Source organism: Typopeltis vanoorti, chromosome 4 (assembly GCF_054136105.1).
Source record: "Typopeltis vanoorti isolate ZY-2024b chromosome 4, IOZ_Tvanoo_1.0, whole genome shotgun sequence".
NCBI classification, from domain to species: Eukaryota; Metazoa; Arthropoda; class Arachnida; order Uropygi; family Thelyphonidae; genus Typopeltis; species Typopeltis vanoorti.
Window position 1 is genome coordinate 83,339,891 of NC_143552.1, and position 12,676 is coordinate 83,352,566.

At 34.7% G+C, this 12,676-nt stretch overlaps 1 protein-coding gene across 3 annotated transcripts in view; it reads left to right on the plus strand.

Moving 5' to 3' along the window:
• The window catches only part of fwd (phosphatidylinositol 4-kinase beta fwd), a 211,426-nt gene that overhangs the window by 27,188 nt on the left and 171,562 nt on the right, over positions 1-12,676 (plus strand). The window lies entirely within an intron of this gene.

Below are 12,676 nucleotides of genomic sequence, written 5' to 3' on the forward strand. Positions count from 1 at the left end.
AGAAATAAATATGGTTTGATGGAGCAGAAAATCATCTTGTAAAATTTGTTGCACATGTTATGTGTATTTCTCTGGTTTGTGTATATTTCACTCTGTTTTCTAAGAATTTTCTTTTGTTTACTGAGACCCAGTATATGCGTATACACATACATAACATCCGATCATTATCGGAATTATCCACACTTTTGGGAATCCTACATTCATTACTTTTTTTTTTTTTTTTTTTTTTATTAAGTATCAGCGGTTCTTCTGTTTTATTAATCTCACATATGCTGGTATTTTGTTGTAGATCAACAACAGCAGATGTATCCATTTTTTATTCAGGAATAGATAATTTTTTACTGTCTGTTGTTTCCAAAGACTAGAATAAAATGTCTCTATACCGTTAAAAAAACTTTGCGACCTCAGCAGATGCTAGATACTGCACAAGCAAGAGAAACAATTAGCTTTTTTCTCCTAATTTCTCCACTTTCAAATTTTCAGTTCCAGAAAACATGCGTAACAGCTGTTTGTAATATAGCTTTTGGACAAAGAAAGCACTGAAACTCATAACAAGTGACAATGTTCAAATGGATTGATTGACAAAATAACCAATCGCAACCTCTAGGTGCTATTGTCTCTGAGCTCACCCAGCCTCGCCTTCTGAGCAGTTTAAAAATATTAGAACGCTAAGAATTTGACCCGCTGTACCCTCTTTACATCTTTTCAATGGCTCAAAGGTGTATGTATTTTGAAAGCACATCAGGGCTATTAACGCAAATGTGACGCAATGTTTACGTATTGAAACATGCCCTCTTCATGAAGCACTAATGCTTCATTATCCTTGTGAAGAGGGCAATGGAGCATTAGTATATTGTATTTAATTTTAGGAATCACGCGAAGTCTGCAAACAATTAGGGGAGTCTTTAATGGGAATAAATGCAAAAATGTAATATTGGTGATACTGATATTCCGTGGATGAGCACCGCACACCCGGAATATTCGTCCCGGTACTCAGTATATTGAAAAATATCAACGTGAATACATACTGCTTATGTATTCACGTTGATATTTCTCCACCATTATACCCACACATACCTGGAAGGTATGTGTGGGTATAATGGTGGAGAGATTTGAAATTCAGAGCACATATTGCAAGAGTTGGCAGAATAGCTCAGAGGACTACTTGGATGTTGAACACATTGACCACTAATGATATGGCAGTTATCTTTCTTTATAAAGCTATGATTCAGCGACATGTTGACTACTGTGCACAGATTTGGTCACCTGTGTTTCTAGAAGACGAGAGGTGGTGGAGAGGATTCAGAGACCAATGACAGTTTGTGACAGGTCTATGGAATGTACCCTATGAGGATAGATTGAAGATGCATGGGTTGCAGAGTTTAGCTAAGAGAGAGTACAGTATATATACTTATAGTAAGCACAATAGTCTAAGCAGTATGTTTAAAGTTTATTTTGTTTGCATCTTTCAAAGCCAATATTTAGCTTATATGAAGGTGGTCATTGTTTACTATCAAGAAAAACTGAAAATTAAAAGGACATGAAAAAGATAACTACAAAATTATTTACTGATATTTTAACTTTAGAGAATGAGGATCTTTTGGAATAAGAACAACAGAGTTAAGTATATAATACACAGTGTGTTAAGTATAAAATTATTGTACAGATATGTAAAAAAAAAATAAATTAAATATATACAATAATTTTTAAGAAAAATTTTATATAGCAAATATCTTAAGCACAGTGAAAAATGTAAATTTCATTAAATAACTAAGCTTATTTTTATGCTAGGTAACATGTAAAAAAATTACTGAATGTTACAAATATCTAAATATACTTTATTCCGTGTGTCAAACTTTACTATTAAAGGTGTGGGTATGCTGTACCATTGCATAACAGTGACATAGATATGGCAGGCATTCCCAACCCTATGCCCACAGGCACCATGGCACCCATCGACCAATTTGTGTGTGCCTGCCGCTGTTCAACCGTGTGCCGTATAGTTTGAAATAATCAAGTGCACATCACGCAACAATTCATGGCATGCTATATGACGCATGCGTTAATGACACATGACGAGTATTAAACCCATACAATGTAAAGTAGACGCGCATTCGAAGTTGTTCATTATCTGTTGCTAGTTATATGTGCATAGCTTTAACGGTGTCTTGTACTTAAATTTTTGAAATATTTTGATTTTTAATCCTAAAATGAGTGAATCAAATAAAAATAAAATTTCAAGTAAAATTGAAAAAATAGATGGTGCCCGTCACCCTACCGGTATTTTAAAATGTGCTCTAGGAAACAAAAAGGTTGGGAACCACTGGATATTGTATTGTATTATTCAGAGAATGTGTACTGGCTGCTTTTTACAAAAAAAAAAAAAAAAAAAAAAAAAAAAAAAGATTTACATGCTAGTTTGAACCATGAGGTTTAATGGAATAAATACAGCACATATAAATAAACAGTATGTTTAATAATTCCCATATTTCATCTGTCACTGAGAAAGTCATCAGGGAAACAATATTAAAATTGTGAAAACACACAAAAATTTGCACAAACACTAAGCCTAAATTAAACAAATGAACGTGTGATCAGCCATTGTCAATCCACTGCTGGATAAAGGCCTTTCCAAGATTACCCCAAGACTCTGTCCATGGCTCTCCTTTCCCATGTCACTCCTGCAAATCTGATATCATCAATCCACAGTGATTTAGGTCAGCTTTATGGTCGTTTTTCCTCTCGTGGAATCCAATCCATTATTTCTTTTGTCCATCATTGATCTTGTCTTCGAGCAATATGTCTAGCCCATTGCCACTTCAGATGTTTCACTCTTCCTATAACGTCAGATACTTTGGTTTGGTTTCTTATCCACATATTCCTTTTGTGATCCAGTCTTGTGATACCATGCCTACTTCTTTCCATACTAAATTGTGTTCTTAATTTTTGAATTTCCTTTCCCTTTAGTGTCCATATTTCACAACCATATGTCAATAAGGGAAGAATACATTGGTTAAAAACTTTTCTATTCAGGCAAATGATAGTTGGCTTTTGAATACTGAATGTAGTTTTCCAAATGCTTTCCACCCAAGCATCGTGCTTCTTTTAATTTCATCCATGATATTTTGTTCGATTGATGTCTGCTGTCCTAAGTATATGTAATGATCTACTTGTTTAATTTCATCGTTATCGATTTTTATTATTTCTGGTTGTACATAGCTATTGAACATAATTTGGGTCTTTAAGTTTATCCTCAGGTGCTAGCAATTTGAAGTTCATGGATACAAGTCTGTAATTCATTTGCACTTGAAGTAAAGATAACTGTCATCATCTGCAAAGCACAAATGGCTTAAATAGCTTACATTTATCTTTAGACCTTTCCCTTCCCAATCAAGAAGTTTCAGTATTTCTTCTAGGCATGCTGTGAATAATTTTGGAGATATTGTGTCACCTTGTCTTATCCCTCTTTGTATTTCCACAGAAAGGGATAAGACAGGGATGTTTCCATTGAAATGAATTGGTGTATGCTGATTTCATGGTCTTGATGTATGGCTCCACTTGTTGGTTTCGTAATGCTTTAAGTATTGCACAAGTTTTTACTGAATCGAATGCTGTCTCATAATCAATAAAACCAGACATAGTGGTAACTGATATTCATTACACCAGTTCTTTCCAACTGTGGGCCGCAGCCCACTTGGTGGCCATTAGTTTTGTTGAGGGGGGGGGTGAAATAATGAAAACAAATTTAAAATGTTTTAAGACTAAGTAGATTTTTTTATCTAAAAGAAACTTATTTAATTTTTATTATTTATTTTTTGTTATTTTTTATATTTTAATGGAAAAAATCACACCGATGTTAATAAAAAAAATTTACTACTTGCATATTTTGGTGCTTAATGAATATTAGTAAATATATGCTTATTCATATAAGTTTCATTTCAAAGGTATTGATAAGAAGCAAAAAAAAAAGCTTACAAATGCAAAATCTTGAATATAAATTATATTGAATATAAATACATAAATATAATGATATAGGTGTATGTCTGTATTATGATTTTTTTTCGATGGGGGCTGTGAAATATTTTAATTTTTCCAAAGGGGGGGGGGCCTTTATATCCATAAGTTTGGGAAGCACTGCATTACACTGTTCGATAATCTGTTGTACAACTTGAATATGGTTCATTGTACTAAAGCCACTTCGAAAGCCTGCCTGTTCTTTTGGTTGTGTTAGGTCTAGTCATACAAAGCCTATTAGCTAAGACTTTTGTAAACCACTGATAGTAGACTGATGGGTCGGTAGTTTTTCAGGTCTTTTACTTCACCTTTTTTATGTATCAGAATTAGGGTAGCCTTCTTCCATGTTCTTGGTACATCAGTTTTCTTCAGACATAAGGTAAATAGTTTTGCCAAGATTTTGTAGATCATTTCTCCACCTGCTTTAGAAGTTCAGCTACAGCTCCATCTTCACCTGCAGCTTTTCCATTTGTCATCGTGATATAATACTGAGTCAAACTCTTCAATTCTTTTTTGCTATAGCATATCTATCTCTGGTTATGGTCCCATCTTGTAGTTTGACTGCAATCTATTTATTGCTGTTCATCAATTGCTGTTTGGCTCTTTTGAGACTACGGTTGTTTTCGATTGTTTGTTGTATGAATTTACAATTGAATTTCCTTATTTCTTCTGTGATATGTTTTCTGATAATTTTGCACGATTCAGTGTATTTGATTGTTTCATTTCTCTTCATTTCTTCATAAGCTGTTTTGTTTTTTCAGAAATTTTGTCTTGTTTCTGTTCTGTGGTACCAGCTATTTCAAGTGTGCGTTGTAAAAGGTTTTGGGTAATAATGTCATTACTTTCTGATGGATCAGCATGGTCATCTATAATAAGATTTTTAAATCTGTTGTTTAGTTCATGTTGGAATATATCTTTTTTTAATGTTAAGTTTGTTACATCCATGTTTTGCTTTGATTTTCGTAACATTTTCTTCTTTCTTTTTGGCAGTTTATTTGAATCTTACCTCATATCATATGATAGTCACTTCCAAGGTTGAAGGTATTTATAACAGAACAGTCTTGAAAGATGTTTTTCTTATTGATGAAGATAAAGTCAATTTCACTAGTTTTTTCATTTGGGCTTTTCCATGTCCACATTGTATGTGCTTTTTTCTCGAGACTACAGTTGACCACAATATATATATATATATATACAGGGTGTTCGGGATAAATTTGACATATTTATAATTAATTATATTTTTCCGTAAGTTACATGTATTAACACACACTTCTCTTCATTTAAAAGTTTGGACCCTTCTTCATTCATATACAAGATGTCAGAAAGGATGGATAGCTGGAACCCACCTGAATCATGGAAGAGAATAACTTGTATCATGATGATTCGTGCCCGCCATCAAAATAAGGATATTACGACTGCTGCCCAATGCTCCCTGAATACAGTAAAAACAATCAGGCATGAACTAGAGACTTGCAATGGTGACTACGAGGATGTAGCAAGAAGAAAGATCCCTAGCAGACGATCTGATTGCGTTCGTACAGCAGAATTCCTCACAAATCTGCAGGAACAGGTGTTGAAGAGCCCTGGCATTGGAATTCGGGCTTTGTTCGTGGAGTTGCTAACTGTAGTCAAGCCCTGGATAACAAGGGTAGCCAATGGTAGGCCGTATGTATGGCAGCAGGATTCGGCCTCTTGCCACACCTCTGGGAAAAGTCAAAAATGGGTGTCTGAAAATTTCTACGACTTCACCAGTCCAAATGTTTGGCCTCCAAACTCCCCAGACCTTAACCCCATGGATTATTTTGTATGGGGCGCAGTTGAAAAAGACACCAATCGCACTTCCAGTAATACAAAAACCCAGTTAATGGATAAAATTAGAACAGTTTTTGCGGCCCTTCCCAGGGAGACTGTAGCATCAGCTTGTTCGAGGTTCCGAAGCAGAATTGAAGCTGTGATCGATGCTAATGGTGGTTATTTTGAGTAAATCTTGTTGATAGTATTGTAATTAACTCTGCCTGTAATTTTTTTTGTCAATTCATTAAATTGAATAGATACAAAGAAGATTTTCTTTTTCCTTACGAAACTGTCAAATTTATCCCGAACACCCTGTAATATATATATATAATTTTATTTTTTTTCCCTTCCAATGGCAATCCTGCCAGGAGGTATTTTATTTCCTACATGCTCCATTGCGTACAATGCATATGTTGCATGTAGTTTTTAAGTAACTGTTGGCCGAGTGGTTAGCATACCTGCTCTCCAACCAATAAATTGCAGGTTCAAATCCTGCTGCAGGCATGGATGTTTGTGATTGTATTACTTTGTGTACTGTTATAACCTTTGATATGGTGCTGTATGACCTGTGCTGTCCTTGTGCCATTAAAAAATCATAAATCATCATCTTTCATATAACTGATTTAACATATGTATTAAATTTACATTTTTGTATCAGTATTCTTATTTACATTTATATTTTTAAATCTATGCATATGTATTTTTACATTTATATCCATCTTTATATTTTTATATCTACATATATTTACACCATATAATTCAAACATTATCAGTAATTTGTTACATTACAACGAATGGCAGTTGATCTTATTGGCAAAATTAAATAATTCAGAGTATTACTTTTGGATAAGTCTCTGCTTTGACACTGGCCACTCATCTCCTGAAGTGATGCTTTGCATTTAGGGGAATCTGGATGGAGTCCAATAGCTGCCAGTCATAAAGTGAGTGAGTGACAGCTTGTTGAAAGTGTAGACAACAAACACATAATGGTGATCCAGAATATGGGATCTGTGTAGGTAGTGCCTTAATTTTCCATGTCCCATTAGTAGCATTGGACATGGAGATATGGTTAAACCTAGAGAGCTGGCATGCATTTTCAGCTAGAGTCTGCATCTGATACTTGGCAAGAATTCTTTTGTTGTTGATCTGTTTTTTGATGCTTTCAATTTTTCTTCCCACAACTTTATGCTTATTTCTTCCTCAAGTGTTTTTATAGCCATCTTTTGATATAGTCATCTGAGTGTATTTACATGTTTTCTTAGGACTGTTAGTTTGTCATTCCACCAAAGATACTGATTTTCTGCCATCAATGTTTAGCTTCTTGGGTGTTTTGAAATGTTTGTCACAGAATGTTTTTCAGATCTGATGAAAGTTCAGAAGCAAGGAAGTCTATATTAGTTTGTTCGATGCCCAGATGGCTAAGTTCCTGTCTAAGTTAAGCTGTTCACTGGTCAGATACATAAATTCTCTTTTCAGTGCATGTCTGCTGATGGTATACTCAAGGTAGACCCCTTTATAACAGTTGCCTTCAAGAACCCTAGGGTTTTTATCACTTGGCAGATAGAATGGCTCATCTGTCTTGTGCTAATAATACGTCCACAATCAAAGTCCCTAAGATTGCCAGATTTACCTACGTTCATGATTGTAATACATTGTTGGGAGGTCCTACTGTTTATCTATTTACAGTCTGCTCTGCTTTCAGTTTGGGTACTTTCACTTTGCATAGGGGATGCCACTTTCAACTTCCTATCACAGCTATCTCTAATGTTTTATCCATTGAGTGTATATGAGAATGAAAATTTAGCGCTTTGGCTAAATGCTTTGTTAGTTTGTAAGTGGGGGAATCAATGCCATCCACTATGGGACGTAATGGCACATTTTACCTTGAGCTTACCTGTGTATATACACAGGTAAGCTCAAGGCTTTGCTATTAGATCGATCCACTTACCTCCCTATTAATTACAATCCCACCAACTCACAAATTAGAAAACTCCATAGGCTCCTTAAGAAGGTTACTACTTGGCCTGTGGAGGTTACCGACAAACTAAAACCCTATACTCTAGACCCCCCCCCCCCGCATATATGGTATCCCTAAAATACATAAAGAAAATGTGCTATTACGTCCCATAGTGGATGGCATTGATTCCACCACTTACAAACTAGCAAAGCATTTAGCCAAAGCGCTCTCACACTATACTGGCAACACACCATCACACATAAAAAACTCAGCCCACTTCAAAGCCAGTATAGAAAACCTTACACTGCAGCACAATGACATAATGGTCAGTTTTGATGTCTCCTCCCTATTCACGAATGTACCCCTCAAAGAAACCCTAGAGCTAATCCAAGCTAAATTTCCTCCCGATATCTCAGCCCTATTTCAGTTTACAATAAACTCAGGCTATTTCGTATGGCAGGAAAAATTCTACAAACAGATAGAGGGGACAGCCATGGGTTCACCACTTTCCCCACCCTTGGCCAACTTCTTTATGGAGACCTTTGAAGAGAAAGCCTTAAACTCAGCCCCACAAAAACCTACCCTATGGCTTCGCTACGTTGATGATGTGTTTGCTATTTGGCCACATGGCCCAGATTCACTCCTCTCCTTCCTAACACACTTAAACAACCAACACCCTAGAATCAAGTTCACCCTGGAAAAAGAGGAAAACAATAACCTCCCCTTCCTAGACACACTAGTCACCCGCCAACCTGATGGAACCTTGGTTTTCTCAGTTTATAGAAAACCCACCCATACAGGCAGATACATTCACCAACAATCCCATCACCCCCCCCCCTCACAACAATATGGAGTTATTAAGACACTATTCAACAGGGCAAAAATAATCTGTTCAAATGATCAAGCCTAACCACTGAACTAAATCACATCCATGACACTTTCTCAGCCAATGGCTACCCCCCCCCCAAAAAAAAAATCCAGAGAATACTTAACCCAGTGATCCACAAACCCCCCCCTCCCCTTCACAAAAAAGATTACTCTAAATCCATCATCATTCCCTACATCCGAGGCACCTCAGAAAAAATCAACAAAATCTTAAGAAAACACGACTTAACCACTTGTTATAGACCACATAGAAAATTTGCATCCCTTATCCGCTCCACTAAAGACCAACCACTCTCCCTAGACCTACCTGGTGTATACCAGGTCCCTTGCAGCTGTAAATTGTCTTACTTTGGCAAAACAGGCAGGACAGCAAATATCAGAATCTCAGAACACAAGGATTACATCCGATTTCACCAGTACAGCCACTCTGGGCTTGCAGACCACGCTCTGGATACTCGCCACAGAATAAGATGGAAGAAAGCCACAGTCATACACCGCAGCAAGTTCAAGTATGAAAGACTATTCATGGAATCAGCCTCAGCCCTTAGGAACATGCCAAACCTCAACAAATTTGGATGCATGAGACTGCCCCAAATTTGGGAAACAATTATCAGATGAACTTCAGCCCAAAGGCCAAGAACCACCAATATAGCCCACCAGGGGGCACCACCAGGACTTTAGGAAAACGTTAGCTTCCTAGCTTCAGTTCTCATTTGCTATTATGTAGTACTTGTCTGCACGTGTCTTTGTAATAAGTTCCCAAGAAGATGGCAACGTGACGTTCGCCGAAATATCGGAAAGTATATATTAAAGTTTATTTAATTTATATGTCTAGTTTACGCTGTCAATTCCTTAAATATTAGTTATCATGTTTAACCAGCGTATAAGCCTCTCAACAAGAATTTATGCATTATGTGCAATGAAGTTTACTTGCAATTTGTAATTTTTATAATTTTATACTATGTATTTGTTTCATAGTTTGTTTTCTTAACTTACATGAATTGGACATATCAGCATGTCTGATAACTTACTTGAATTAAATAAAAATATATTTTTGTTGGATATGTCATTGTTGTTTATATAATTTAAAAAAATATATTTGGAACATAACTTTACTTTTTCTATGTGATCTGAGTCTCGCACAATGCGATTTATATATAACGTAGCATTTCTGTGGAACCTAACATCGGCGTTATACAAGGGTTACCTGTATTTGAAAAACACATTAGTGATAGAATTAAAATATCTAATACACATTCCATTCAAATTGTTTTATTTTTTCACTCATGAAAATCAAAACCCACAGGCGAGGCGCACAAAATTGCATTGCGGCCTGCAGGCAGTGCTTTGGACAGCCTTGATTTAAAATATGGTGTTGGTATAATAAGAGCTTTTTAGGTACTGTTATTTAAAAAATTCCCTAGTGAGCATTACATTAGTATAAATTAATTATATTTTGTGGATAATTTATATAAATGCATTCATTATGTGAACAATAAACAAAAGGAAACACAAAAGTGAATGTAAGGGACCAGAAAGTGTTAAAAACTGTAGAGAAGAGAATTCTGGTGTGCCAGAATATATGTAAGCATTATCCTTGGGCTTCTGACAGTAATTATATTGCAGAGTTTATGTGGATATTTCAAAGTGATGATATCAATGTTACAGCATTATTTTTTGTGAGAATCTTGTCTCACAAAAAATAATGCTGTAACATTGACTTTGCCAGAAATCATCCGAAAGAAATACCTGTAGATAGCCCCCCCTTCCATCACTCCCACTCAGAAATGGTTGTAAACCTTATAGTGTATTAATACTGTGGGTAACTAAGGATTTATTTTATTTTTATTAATTGTGTGTGTGTTTTTACATGGTCTGGAAACTCTGTTTTAGAGATCAAACATCAAATTTTTTGATGCTGCTGTAGGCCTATTTCATGAAACCTATTTTATGAAATAGGCTATTTTATAGCCTATTAATTATTATTATTATTCAGGCCTCCATGGAGTCGAAAGACTCATCATGGGAGGTCCTTCCTAAGAACATAATGTCTGTCAAGACTCATCGAGGGGAGGCCCCCCCCCCTAAGAAACAGTCTATCATACCACTCCTTAAACTCATATTTAAATTTATTTAAATTTGGCAGTATGCTAACAACAAAACTGGCTACCCTTTACAATACCTGGATTGCATTAGTACACTAACTTCAATATATATATATATATATATATATATATATATATATATATATATTTTTTTTTTTTTTTTTTTTGTGTAGCTTTGAGAATATAAGAACATAAGTTAATTTCATAACTTTGCTACTAGTATGTTCTTTCTCGTGGTTATATCAGTTGCATTAATATCATTTGTGTTCTGGGTGTTTATCATAACTTTCCAACCCCCCCCCCCCCCCCAATACAGTTATTAAGAAGGTGTGTGCTTATGTAATGGCAAATAATTCTTGAGGCTGAGAAAGGGTAAATATTGACTGCATCAAAAGAGGAAGGTTTTGATTTTGTTGTTTGGTATTTACTTTGAACAAACAGTTAAATTTTTTTTTTAAATTTACATCTCTCAATGAATACCATTTGCAACAAAAAGTTGCAAATGGTATTCTGGTCAATTGTCAATAGTCCAGTATACAAAAACTGGTATTTATTATCAACATTATCAATTTCTTGATATTTATATCCTTAAGGATTGTACAGGATACTGTGATTGTACTACATGTTTAAGTTTACATTATTATTAATCTATCAACAATTTTCATCCAGATAAGTATCACTTGTCAGTACTCCAATATTGTCATATCTTATATTTGTCTTCTACTGACATCATTCGACCTAGATCTTGGTCTCCATTCATGTCTTTCTTGTTTTCTCATTATTAAATACTTGTTTTGCTAATCTTTCTGCCATTCTTTTAAGTGACCATGCCACCTCAAATTAGTTCTACTCACACATTCCTAAATGCCAACATTATCAAGTTTCTTCCTGATATCCATTTTTTAAAATCTGATTCTGCTATTGATGACATTCTGTTTATACCAATGATTTTTCATTTCTCTCATGTCTATGATCTCTGGCCTTTGATCAACTGCTTTATTTCTAACTCAATTCTCAGATTCAAATGTTAAAACTAGTTTGAATACCATCTTGTATACTGCTAATGCAGTATTTTAGTTGATTTCTCTCTTATTCCATATAAATTTATTCAGCTGGTTCCTTACCATATCGGTTTTGTTTGTTCTGTTGTCAGTTTCCATATTTAATTTGCCATCTTCACTAAAAATTATGCCTGAATAACTGAATGGAATTCAGTTAATAGATGAGGTTCCAAAGGAAATAACAGTCAAAGAACTGGATGGAATATTTCCCAGTTTAGAATCGCTTAAGCAGCAAGTAATGGATATGGATCCAGATGTTAATCAAAGAATGCTTTTTTGCCAAGGTCTAGACAGTCATTTTGCTTGTTATCATAGAATTTATGTTGATAAGAAAAAAACTAAATCTGTTCAAATGACTCTTTATAACTTCTTTTGATTAAAAAAAAATTGCAGTAACTAATGTAGGTAAAAGTATTTATTAAACATTTACTTTGCATTAATTTTTTATCTTTCCTAAAAGAGTACCATATAAAACAAACTATTAGTACAGTAATCGATGAAGGACGCATTGTACTTTTTACCATTGATTATTAAATTTGATTAACGTGATTTTGATATACGTGGTGACATCGAGGGATTAATTAACTGTGTTAATCGAGGGATACCTGTATTATAAAAACCTTGTATTTCTGAAATATTCAGTTCAAGATATCTTAAATTTCTGACAATAAAAACCATAAAACCTGCAGTCAAACGTATAGTGTTGGAATTTTCTTGCAAAATATTAAATGACTGGAAAATATTTAATAATATATTAGAGGTTAGAAAAAAGTTAAATTATTAAAGAAATATACTAATTTCAGTTCAGTTCAGATTAAAAAATAAGAACTATAGGAAGGGCATATTCTTGATTGTGGATT